The sequence below is a fragment of the Lagenorhynchus albirostris genome, chromosome 5 (assembly GCF_949774975.1).
Source record: "Lagenorhynchus albirostris chromosome 5, mLagAlb1.1, whole genome shotgun sequence".
NCBI classification, from domain to species: domain Eukaryota; kingdom Metazoa; phylum Chordata; class Mammalia; order Artiodactyla; family Delphinidae; genus Lagenorhynchus; species Lagenorhynchus albirostris.
This window is the reverse complement of record NC_083099.1, coordinates 67,167,192-67,179,440: the sequence shown is the minus strand read 5'-3', so window position 1 is coordinate 67,179,440 and position 12,249 is coordinate 67,167,192. Positions and strand designations below refer to the sequence as shown.

The 12,249-nt window shown below is 38.6% G+C and overlaps 1 protein-coding gene across 2 annotated transcripts in view; it reads right to left on the bottom strand.

Annotated features, from left to right (window-relative positions):
- The window catches only part of TPRG1 (tumor protein p63 regulated 1), a 261,943-nt gene extending 256,440 nt beyond the window's left edge, over positions 1-5,503 (bottom strand). For both annotated transcript variants that reach the window (XM_060149271.1, XM_060149272.1), the window contains exon 1: positions 5,401-5,503. The gene's annotated coding sequence lies outside the window, so the exon portion shown is untranslated. The remainder of the gene's footprint in view (positions 1-5,400) is intronic.
- Between the last annotated feature and the right edge of the window lie 6,746 nt (positions 5,504-12,249).

Below are 12,249 nucleotides of genomic sequence, written 5' to 3'. Positions count from 1 at the left end.
GGGGTGCTTCCACCCTTTGGCTATTCTGAATAATGTTTCTATGAACATGGGTGTACAAATATCTTTTTGAAACTGTGCTTTCACTTCTCTTGGGTATATACCCAGAAGTAGAATTGCGGGGTCATAAGTTAATTCTATTTTTAAATTTCTGAGCAACTGTCATACCATTTTCCACAGTACCTGCCCCATTTTACATTCCTTCCAACAGTACACAAGTGTTCCAACTTCTCCACAGCCTTGCCTAAACTTGCTATATCTGTATTTATCTATTTTATAGTTGCCATCCTAATGGGTGTGAGGTGGAATCTCAGTGTAGTTTTGATTTGCATTTCTTTGAGAGGGATTTTTAAAAGAGATTTTTCAGTTGATAGTAGATTCAAACAGGTAATGAGCCCAAGGAAAGTCTCACAGAGAAAGAGAGGGATGATGATAAGAGTTAGAACTCTATTGTTCTCTCCTTTGCCCCAGAACCAAATGCAATTTCAAATAAGATAAAGAGTAAGGGAAATAAGGCACGTTGATCTAATGCTAAAGGCTAACACCTAATACAATTTAGACACCATGTTTCACCTACTGTTACTTTGTGGAACTCAGTTTTAGCTTTTATAATTTTAAAACCCAGCCTGCAATCCTGGAAAAATACACAGCAGGGAACCATTGGTCAACTATTAATACTTTAAAGGTTTGTATAATGAAACACCAACTGCATTGTACAAATCTATGCCTTCTTTTGTCCAAAGTACACTGTAGATGTGTGTACTAGTGGAAATCCAGCTACACGGGTAAAAGGTAAGCCAGTGCCAATCACCTAAGTCAGATAACACACAAGAATTTGGCTTACCAAAGTATCAAAGCCTACACCTATTGCTCTAGCTATTGTGCAAGGCTCAATTTCTCCTGGAGGTCAGCTTCCAAACACCAGCCCTTGGGATTATTGCTCAAGGTGCCCAGCCCATGTACCAATCTGTTGAAGTTTGCATTGGGAGACAGTACGTAACACTCCTTTCTCCTCTCAAGATCTGATCCATTTAAGAAATGACTCAGGAATCATCAAAGATCAAAATATTAGTTTTACTACATAGAAAGGGCTTTTCTCCCTCCTCAGTTTCATGCTCCACTCCTGAACTGAACACATATATCCTGCCTTAAGCAGAGCTGGGCAATATAACCACAAGCTCCCACCAAGCAGTGTGTGTGTATGTCCTGGGATCAAGTCTCTCCAACAGTAGGTGACTGGAGCAAAAATAAGTGTTGTCTTCCCTTTACTTCTGCAAAAACAGAAATCCCTACTTTACGTACTTTACTTTCTCAAAATATTATCTTTGTCTATTAAGAAAAGTTACCTCCAGTGCCTGAATGGTTGGGAAAGGCTCTGGAAAGCATAAGGGAGATAAAAACATTTCCCACTTTAATATTTCCAAAAACTGCAGACGCGCAGGCTCAGTAGTCGTGGCTCATGGGCCTAGTTGCTCCGCGGCATGTGGGATCTTCCCAGACCAGGACTCGAACCCGTGTCCCCTGCATTGGCAGGCAGATTTTCAACCACTGCACCACCAGGGAAGCCCCTTATTTTTATTTCTAATTTAAATTTTCTATAACAATCATGCATTATCTTTAAAATCAGAAAAGAACACTAGAGCATTTTTTTTAAAAAGAGTGCAGTGTTATCATTTGGACAAGTTCATATAAGAAGAAAATTACCAGATTTTATGAAGTACTGGTTCCCCACCTATGAAATTTTTTTGAAGTCAAAAAAGATAACCTGAATACACAGCACCTAGATGTCTGGCATAATCTCTGTGCCCAACAAATTGGTTTCCTTCTCTCCAAAAGCAGCAAAGCTTGCCCTAGAGCTGGTGCCATTGGAAGGAAGGAAGGAAGGGAGGAAGGAAAGAAGGAAGGAGAGAATATAATTATATAGCAATATCTCTTATGAATATAGATGCAAAATTTCCACAAATTACTATCAAACAGAATCCAATAGCATATAAAAAGGATTCAATTGATCCTTTTTGTATTCATCATGACCAAATAAAGTTATCACAAGAATGCAAGGCTGGTTCAACATTTAAATATCAGTCAGTGTAATTCATCATATCAACAGAATAAACAAGGAAAAAATAGATCACCTCAATAAATACTGAGAAATTTTTTGGCAAAATCTGACATCCATCCTGATTAAAAAGAAAACCTCTCAGTAAACTGGGCATAAAAGTGAGTTTCCACAATCTACTAAAGAGTACTCACAAAGAGCTAAGCTAACATCATACTTAATGATAAAAGACTTTCTCCCTAATGCTTTTCCCCTAAGACCAGGATCAAGAAAAGAATGTCTGTCCTCACCACTTCTATTCAGGTACAAGCCAGTGCAACAAGGCAAGGGGGAAAAAGGCATATAGGATAGAAAGGAAGAAATAAAAGAGTCTCTATTCACAAGTAAGATGATTGCATAAAGACAGAATCTCAAAATGTATCCAAAAAAGTAACCAGAACTAATATACGAGTTTAGCAAGAGTGCAGGATATATGGTCAATCATATTTCTGCATGCTAACAACAGATAATTAGAAATTTAAAATGTAAAAGTCTTATTTACAATAGTAGCAAAAAGCATGAAATACTTATGTATAAATCTTTCCAATTATCTAAAAGACCTTTGCTGAAAACTATACAATACTGATGAAAGAAATCAAAGAAGACCTACATAAATGGAGTTATATACTATGTTTATGGGTCAGATTACACAACGTTATTAAGATGTTAATTTTTCCCTAAATTGATCTACAGATTTAAAGTAATTCCAGTCAAAACCCAGTGGGATTTTTTTTTAGAAATTGACAATCTGATTCTAAAAGTCACAAAGAAAGTCAAAGAAGGCAACAACGTTGAAAGAAGAAACAAAGTTGGAAGATTTATACTACTATTTATAGGATACTATATATAGTCAACTACTATAATAATCAAAACAGTTCGGTATATAGAGAAAGGTTAGACATATAGACTGATGAAATGCAGCAGAGACTCTGAAACAGACCCACACATGGTCAACTGAGTTTCAATAAAGGTGTAAAGGCAATTTCAACAGTCATCTTTTCAGCAAAAAGTCCTGGAACAACTGGATGTCCACTTGCAAAGAAACAAACAAGCAAACAAAACAAAACGAAAAGAACATAGATTCTTGTACCTTATGCAAAACTTAAAATGGGTCATAGACCTAAATGTAAATACTATAAAACTTCTAGAAGGAAAAAGGGGGAAAAAACCTTTATATCTTTGGAATGAGCAAAGAGTTATTAGATAAAGCATAAGCCATAAAAGAAAATTTGATATATTGGACTTTATCAAATGTAAGAACTTCTGCTTTTTAATGACACTTGGTAAGAGCATAATACGAGGCATAGATTGGGAGAAGGTATTTCCAAATGATATGTCTGATTATGAACTTGTAGCCAGAATATATTAAAAACTCTCAAAATTCAGCTACTAAACTAAAAAACAATTTAAAAGTGGGTAAAACATTTGAACAGATAATTTACCAAAGATATAAAAATGGCAAGTAAGTCATGCAGATTAAAATCACAATGTAGTACCATTACATACTCATTAGATTAACAAATAAAAAACAAACAAACTGACAATACAAAGTGGAGCAGGTAGAACTTCTCACACATTGCTGATGAGAATGTGAATTGTTGTAGCCACTTTGGAAATTGATGTGGCAGTATCTTATAAAGTTAGGCATAAATCACACAGTGCAGCAAACCTATTTCAAGGTATTTACTCAAGTAAAATGAAAACCTATGTCCACACAAAAACCTGTGTGTAAACGTTTATAGCAGCTTTATTTGCAGTCACCCAAACCTGGAAGCAGCCATGGTACATATGTACAATCAAATACTACTCAGTAATAAAAAGGAACAAACTATTGATACATGGCAATAATGCAGATGAATCTCAGACGCGTCATTCTAAGTGAAAGAAGCTAGACTCAAAAGCCTTCAAAAGTTTTGATCCCATTTAAGTGACGTTCTTGAAAAGCCAAAATCACAGGGAGAAAAAACAGATCAATGGTTGCCAGGGGAGAGGGACTGACTACAAAGAAACACTGGGGAATTCGGGGGAGTGAGAGAACTGTTCTATATCGTGATTGTGGTGATGATTAAAGACTAAATGTTTGCCAAAACTCACAGAACTTTGTACTAAAAGAATGAATTCTACTATTTGTAAATTTTACCTTAATTTTTTTAAGTGAGAAAAACAGTTCTTGATTGTACAGCAAGTATGCCTCTCAGTCCTCTCACCTAGGTGTACAATAAGCATTCATTTTCTATAATTCAATGTAATATTTCTATCTTGAGTTTCTATTCTGGTGGGTTGGTGGACAAACTTACTGCCAATTCTTCCTGAGACTTATCCCCCTATCCTTGTCTCTCCCAAGCTTATGCCATAGTTAGGACTCCATATGCAGTAGCAAGGTGAGAGAGCAATTACAATAGAGTTACAGTCAGAAGTCCACATGAGTTGCTGTATCCACTGTCCCATGGTGCATGGCTCATTATATCTGATAACTCTCCATTGTTTCCCTATCACTCTTGGGGAAAAGAGATTTTTCTTACAAGGCTGCTGCATATCAATTTTTACATTGTATTCCATGCAGGAGGCTGCCATTTTCTCTTTAGGATGTCCTTACTGCTCCATCAGTGCTGCTGGGAAGTAGGGGGGAGGGGTCCTTCTTCCCTCTGGACCACAGAGCTCTCTGAGTCATCCTTTCTCTCTCCCCCTCTCCCTTTTCCTCTCTTTCTTTCCCTCCCTTTCCCTCCCCCATCCTCTCCCAACCCACACACCCTCACAGGCTTACAAAGTGCCCAGAGGAATACTCTGCTCTCTCCTCTGCCTGCTTCTGGCCAAAATACTTTGTCTATATCCTTAAATACCAACCTTTCACCTTCTCTACAAAACTCTCAAAGTTCCCCTGAGGGCTTAGGCTTTTCCGAGACAAATGTCAGAAGGACAAGCAGGCTATTTCTGAGCTCAGCCCTTTCCCTGCCTCCCCTGAAGCCATCAAGTGCTGAGTTAACTACAGGGGTGCAGAGAGAGGGAAGGGAGAAACACTGGTTGGAAAAAAAAAAAAAAAAGACGGATATCTTAAAATATTACTCCATCTCATTTGGATAAAAAAAATCTAAAGGTGCTACCTTTATTGCAGTTTCCTCTACAGGAAGATGGAAATATCTGAGCAAAACACATCATTTCACAAGGTACCATAAATGTTGGGTTTTGATTTGACATGGTTAAAATTATGTTATTATGTTATAAATTATGTTATTCTACAGAATGCAGAAACGAATGTAAGGAATAATGTGTGAACCAACAAGTGACAAAGAATGTGCATAAAATCTTACTTAGAAAAGTTGTGGTTCCGGGCTTCCCTGGTGGTGCAGTGGTTGAGACTCCGCCTGCCGATGCAGGGGACACGGGTTCGTGCCCTGGCCGGGAAGATCCCACATGCCGCGGAGAGGCTGGGCCCGTGAGCCGTGGCCACTGAGCCTGCGCGTCCGGAGCCTGTGCTCCGCAACGGGAGAGGCCACAACAGTGAGAGGCCCGCGTACCGCAAAAAAAAAAAAAAAAGTTGTGGTTCTATCAGCATTCTGGACAGTTGTTCTGAAGAAAAAAGAAAAAAGAAAAAGAGATTCTAAAAACTACAATTTATTAAAACTGTACTGCCTAACGGTAAGTAAAAAATAATCAGTGAAAAAGACTAATTAATTCACATATTTACATATTCCCCTTTTTTTAATCCTCCCCACTGGCAGTCATGTACTTTTGAGGGGGACATCTTGAACCCCAGGCTCACTTAAAACAGTCTTTTTCTAGCAAACAGCTAGCCCGGAATCTCCATATTCTGAAAGCTGCTGTCAGCTTACCCGTGCTTCCAGCCCCACATGAAGTCAGCCTGCCTTGCTACCAGACCGTCCAAACAATCGCACACTGGCTCTGAGAGCAGAGAGCACTCTCCAGGTGTCCAAGATTCATGGAAGCTACTGTCCAGACATAATGAAACCCCGTACCGCACAAGCCAGCAACTCGCTGGAGGGTTAGAGAGACCACATTTAGTCGGGTAGGCAACCGACCTGGTTTACCCCTGGGTGTATATAGTAGAAGTGAGGCGGTGACTTCCCCATCACACAAAATACTCAAGCAGGCGAAAGATGACTCTGGGGGACACAGTGCAGAGGAGATTCAAAGGCAGTTGGTCTAAATGACCTATAAAATCTCCTGCCACCGTTGAGACCTTATGATTCTATGAACTTCCCTTTTTTCAAAGAAGTGAGAAAAAAATACTACATGATAAGAAATTTCTCTTCCTTAATGAATCAAAGCCTGGCTGATTCCATACAGAAATGAAAATAAATGATACCATATTCAGGAATTATATAACCTGAGATATAAATCAGAGATAGTATACAAATTAAGGAATTTTTTTTAATATACATCAATTCAGTGAAATACTTGTAGTGATACACATAACTCTTCATTTGAACTAAGTTTGTGTTCTATGACTGTTCTGGGTTTCTATGGTTTTCTGAATGTAGGAGAATAAACAATAGACCTTACTAATTTGAAACAATGAAAGAGTAGTATGACTCAGTGGGGAAAAAAAGGCTAATGTATGGAATTTCTATAGAGGAATTTCTTGCATTGCTTTCAAGTCTCCACATTATTGCAAAGCAATGACAAATAAAGTGAAGTAAATAACAGGAAAAAAAGCATAATTTGTAATAGACATATTGTGATGCAAAAGATATGTTTGAGAGTATTTTTAATTTTTTAAGCCACTGGCTTGATAAAAACTAATGTTTTCATTTTGACCAATTGCTCTCATAAGAAAAATACATTAAATGTATTCAGATGGAGACACTGTTTCCTTTAATCAATATATATTACATACAGCCTGTGTGAAGTTCTGTGAACCCCAAAGAAATGGGATCAAGTCAGTGAAATCCTCCCCTCACATTCTTCTCTAGCATAGGTCACATGAAGAAATCAAGTTTTAAAAGTCATGGGGTTGCAGGAGACAAAGGAAAATTCTCTGTACCTTTTGCTCAATTTTGCCATGAACCTAAAACTGCTCTAAAAAAATAAGTATACTGGAAAAAAAAAATAGGAGATTATATTTTACCTAGATCTTTCTAGGAAGCGGTTACTATTTTTTTCCAGGTTAAAAAAAAAATTCAATTGTGGGCATTAAATCATTTCTAAAAGAAACTATTTTAAAAAATTACTAATAGAAAGAGCACTAGAAAAATAAAAGAACAAAAATTTTTTCAAATCAAAAAATTTATTTAAATTAAAACAAAAGCACTAAACTGAGTCAACAGCTCCACATGTCACCAGCTAAGTGAGTGTGTGTTAGTTCCTTTTTCTGGACCTCAGTTTCATCAGACAAAAATGGGCCAGTAATGACCATCCTTCCCTACCTAAAATGACAGGAACCTGAAAACCCTTTGAAAACAACAAGGCCACATACAAATGTAAGCAAGGAAGAAAGAAAACAGTATGCTTTAGGAATCATTCATTCATTCCCAACATAAACCAGGCTCTCCGCCAAGTGCTGGGATTTTCACAATAAATGAAGCAGACAGAATTGCAACCTTTTCGGAGTTTACAGTGTAGGGGAGAAGGCAGGTGCTACATAATCATACAAGTAAACATATTTAAAACTGTGATGTTTGCCATGAGGAAAAAGTAAAGGCAAGTTGGAAAATATCTCATGATGGGTGACATGATTTGCATGGGGACTGGGAATAAGGGGTAAAGGAATCAAAGAAAAGTTTCTCAGAGGCTTGAAGCATGAGGAGTTGGCAGGCAAATTTTTGATGAGAAGAGGTTGCAGGGAGTATTCCAGGCAAAGCAAAAAACACGTACAAATGCCTTGAGGTTAAAAAAAGCTTGACACATTCAAGGCACTAGCAGAAGGCCAGGGTTGCTACTGATGGTTTTTGTGTTCCTGCTACCATGATAATGATTTCATACTACTTTTGAGAATAGGCTGGAATAACTATGAATATTGACACACTAATTTTTACTTAGGCTAAACTTTCCTCAACCAGTGTTTCCAATTTAGATGTCTCTATATCCAAAGCAAATCCTAATCTCTACAGTTTTAGTGTTTATTATGCCTAAAGGACATTTGAAATATCCTCTATTCTGTAGGCTTCAAAGAGAAAGTCAACCCGTTAAAATTAAAAATTTTAAAAAGAAAATTGATACACCAGAATCTATCCTGAGAAAAGCTAAGTGAACCTGAAACTATAACACATGAGCGACAGTTGAAGGCCCTAAGGCTGGTGGTGCTGAAAAAGAGAAAACAAAGGAGACACAGTCTTGATCCCACGTACCTCCTCAAGCTGTCATGTGGAGAAGAGGCGATGCTGACTGTCTTTAGTGGACACCAGAGGATTTCACAGTTAAAGCCTGCAGGAGGGCAAAATGTTCCTCAGTGCATAAGAAAGAACTGGATAAGAGTGGGAGATGCCTAATTTTGCAGAGGGAAGAAATAGGTATTCCTCTAGAAGTCACAAATAAATCATAAATATAAGCACAGATTACATCGCTCCTTCGGGACACTTAGAGAAGATTCAGGTATCTTTAAAGACCAATGTAGTAAACAACCTCTAAAGTGTCTTCCGGCACTGAGAGATGCCATTGAAAAATGTCACCTTAACAGAAAGATTTAAGAAACTATTCTCAGTAACAGAGAAGTTTCATCTCCCAAAACCCTTAACCATTTAAAAGACTGGCACTGTGATGTAAAAGAATGAAATTAGAACACTCCCTAACACCACACACAAAAATAAACTGAAAATGGATTGAAGACCTAAATGTAAGACCAGACACTATCAAACTCTTAGAGGAAAACATAGGCAGAACACTCTATGACATATATCACAGCAAGATCCTTTTCGACCCACCTCCTAGAGAAATGGAAATAAAAACAAAAACAAACAAACAGGACCTAAAGAAACTTAAAAGCTTTTGCGCAGCAAAGGAAACCACAAAAAAGACGAAAAGACAACCTTCAGAATGGGAGAAAATACTTGCAAATGAAGCAACTGACAAAAGACTAATCTCCAAAACTGACAAGCAGTTAAGGCAGCTCAATATCAAAAAAACAAACAACGCAATCCAAAAATGGGCAGAAGACCTAGACAGACATTTCTCCAAAGAAGACATACAGATTGCCAACAAACACATGAAAGGATGCTCAACATCACTAATCATTAGAAAAGTGAAAATCACAACTACAATGAGGTATCACCTCACACCAGTCAGAATGGCCATCATCAAAACATCTACAAACAATAAATGCTGGAGAGGGTGTGGAGAAAAAGGAACCCTCTTGCACTGTTGGTGGGAATGTAAACTGATACAGCCACTATGGAGAACAATATGGAGGTTCCTTAAAAAACTAAAAATAGAACTACCATATGACCCAGCAATCCCACTACTGGGCATATACCCTGAGAAAACCATAATTGAAAAAGTCATGTACCACAACGTTCATCGCAGCTCTATTTACAATAGCCAGGACATGGAAGCAACCTAGGTGTCCATTGACAAATGAATGGATAAAGAAGATGTGGCACATATATACAATGGAATATTAGCCATAAAAAGAAACGAAATTGAGTTATTTGTAGTGAGGTGGATGTACCTAGAGTCTGTCATACAGAGTGAGGTAAGTCAGAAAGAGAAAGACAAATACCGTATGCTAACACAAATATATGGAATTTAAGAAAAAAAAAAAAGTCATGAAGAACCTAGGGGTAAGACAGGAATAAAGACACAGACCTACTAGAGAATGGACTTGAGGATATGGGGAGGGGGAAGGGTAAGCTGTGACAAAGCGAGAGAGGCATGGACATATATACACTACCAAACGTAAGGTAGATAGCTAGTGGGAAGCAGCCGCATAGCACAGGGAGATCAGCTCGGTGCTTTGTGACCGCCTGGAGGGGTGGGATAGGGAAGGTGGGAGGGAGACACAAGAGGGAGGGGATATGGGGATATATGTATACGTATAGCTGATTCACTTTGTTGTAAAGCAGAAACTAACACACCACTGTAGAGCAATTAGACTCCAGTAAAGATGTTAAAAAAAAGACTGGCACCATGATCAGGCGTGGGATGGCCTTGATACCATGGCCATCTGAGAGTTGTTGAGAGCTTTGTAAACCATAAACGGTTTCAACAAAGTATTTGCCAGTGGAGAGAAATTTTTATTCGTCAGAAACCTTCTTTAGCATTACCCAGTATGGGTTTAGAAGAAACAGTGTGGTAATGGAAACTGGGGTAGGAGGTGGGAGCCCCAGGTATCTGGCTTGAGCAAAAATCCCCAGGTCTGGGGAAAAGTTGTTTTATAATTTCTGGAGGTAGATGGGGATGGGTCAGGAAAGTTATAGAGCCAGAACAGATACTGAATGTTGAAGAGCTATGCAAATGAAGGTAATGGGGCAGAAGAATGCATTTCAATATGAGATAAAGAGCAAGTGTGACCCGAGAGAGAAGGTATGTTCAGGAAAGTACAAGAATCAATAGTTTGGGTGTACATTGTGTGAGCTAGTTTGGTGAACAGGTAAGCTAGAGCTTTGCTCATGAAAAAATAAAAGTTGACCCAGTAGGTCAGGGATTCTTAACCTTGAGTTTCTGTTAGCCTTCTGAACACATGAGTATAGTCACTTATTGGTACAAACGAGGGCTTTGTTCTGTGGTGCCCGAGATTTTTCTTAAGGAATCTGGCAACTCAGGATGAGCCAAGGGCGAGTCCTGGCTTTATTTTTGTTGACTTAAGTATGATTATGAGACAAGATGGGACATAGAGACTGATAGAGATTTTATCAGGTCATCATGCTGATGAAATTTTTAAAAGGTGACCTGCTATGATAAATTGTCCTTAAATCCTCCTCCCAAATCCACCCCAAATGAGGGATTAGAAAGTTAGACAGCATTTACTGAACGTCTATTACCTACCAAGTATTGTATAAGTGCTTTATTCTCAACTCAAGCCTGTAAAATAAATGCTATTCTCATTTTACATCAGAAGAAGAGGTTAGCTCCTTTAGTCATTTCATTTAGTCATTCATTTATTGAGTCAACTTATATTAGTTAAGTGCCTCTTATATGCTACTATGGGTGGGGGCATCTATCAGGTGCTATTACAGGGGGAACCTGCCAGGAGCTACTACAGGAGACACCTATCGTTTTATCTGTTCAGCACCTCTTCTTCTGAATAGTACCACTTCTGTTTTTGGATCTTCTTCTTTCTCCAGTCTGTATGTACCACTAAAACTTCCATTTTCTCATCTACCCCTATTCCCTGACCACAAGCGATGGTCAACTAACTTTTGGGATATGGGACTAAGAGAAAACCAAAACAAGGTCTGGTCAATAGCTGAAAGCTATAAGGTGAAATATTGAGGAGCTGAGATGGGCCGTGATTTTGCCAGCTAGAGGAAGTCCATAGTGAAAGGGGAAAATGAAGTTGCCATAGCAACAAACAGCAGAGGCATGAGACAGAGACCAGATCCTGATAGCAGTCATTTATCTGGTCCATTGTATGCCTTTCTCTAGGTGTTCACCTCTTCCTGAGATTCCATGAGTATATCCCAGGGTCCTTCAAAAATTCTTTCTACATAATCCTGTCTTTTTTTTTTTTTTTTTTTTTTACTTCTAATTGCTCGTTACTGGGCTCGGCATGGAAGACACAAAGATGAAAAACACACAGTCCCTGCCTTATGGCACTCTTAAGAGGTGTTTCATAAGGACACATGTGTGGACATAGACCATTACAACATTATCAGTGGGATGCAGGGCGGGGGGGGACATGATCCCCTACGTTGTGTATCTGAATCAGCCAACTACCCCTTTCCTAGCCACTCATCCTCTGCAAGATCTTGATCCGCTTCCTCCCTCCAGGCATGGGCATCTCTGACTAAGAATCTGGCTATAGTGATGCACAGTAATTGATGCAAGGTCAGGGGCCTGCAAACTTTTTCTGTAAAGGACCAGATAATAAATATTTTGGCTTTGTGGACTATATAGACTCTGTCACAACTATTCAATTCTGCTCTTATAGTGCAGAAGCAGCCATGGAGAATATTTACATGACTGATCTGGCCTGTGTTCCAATAAAACTTTATTTACAAAAACAAGTGAGAGGCTGGATTTGGGCCCATGGGCCACAGTTTACC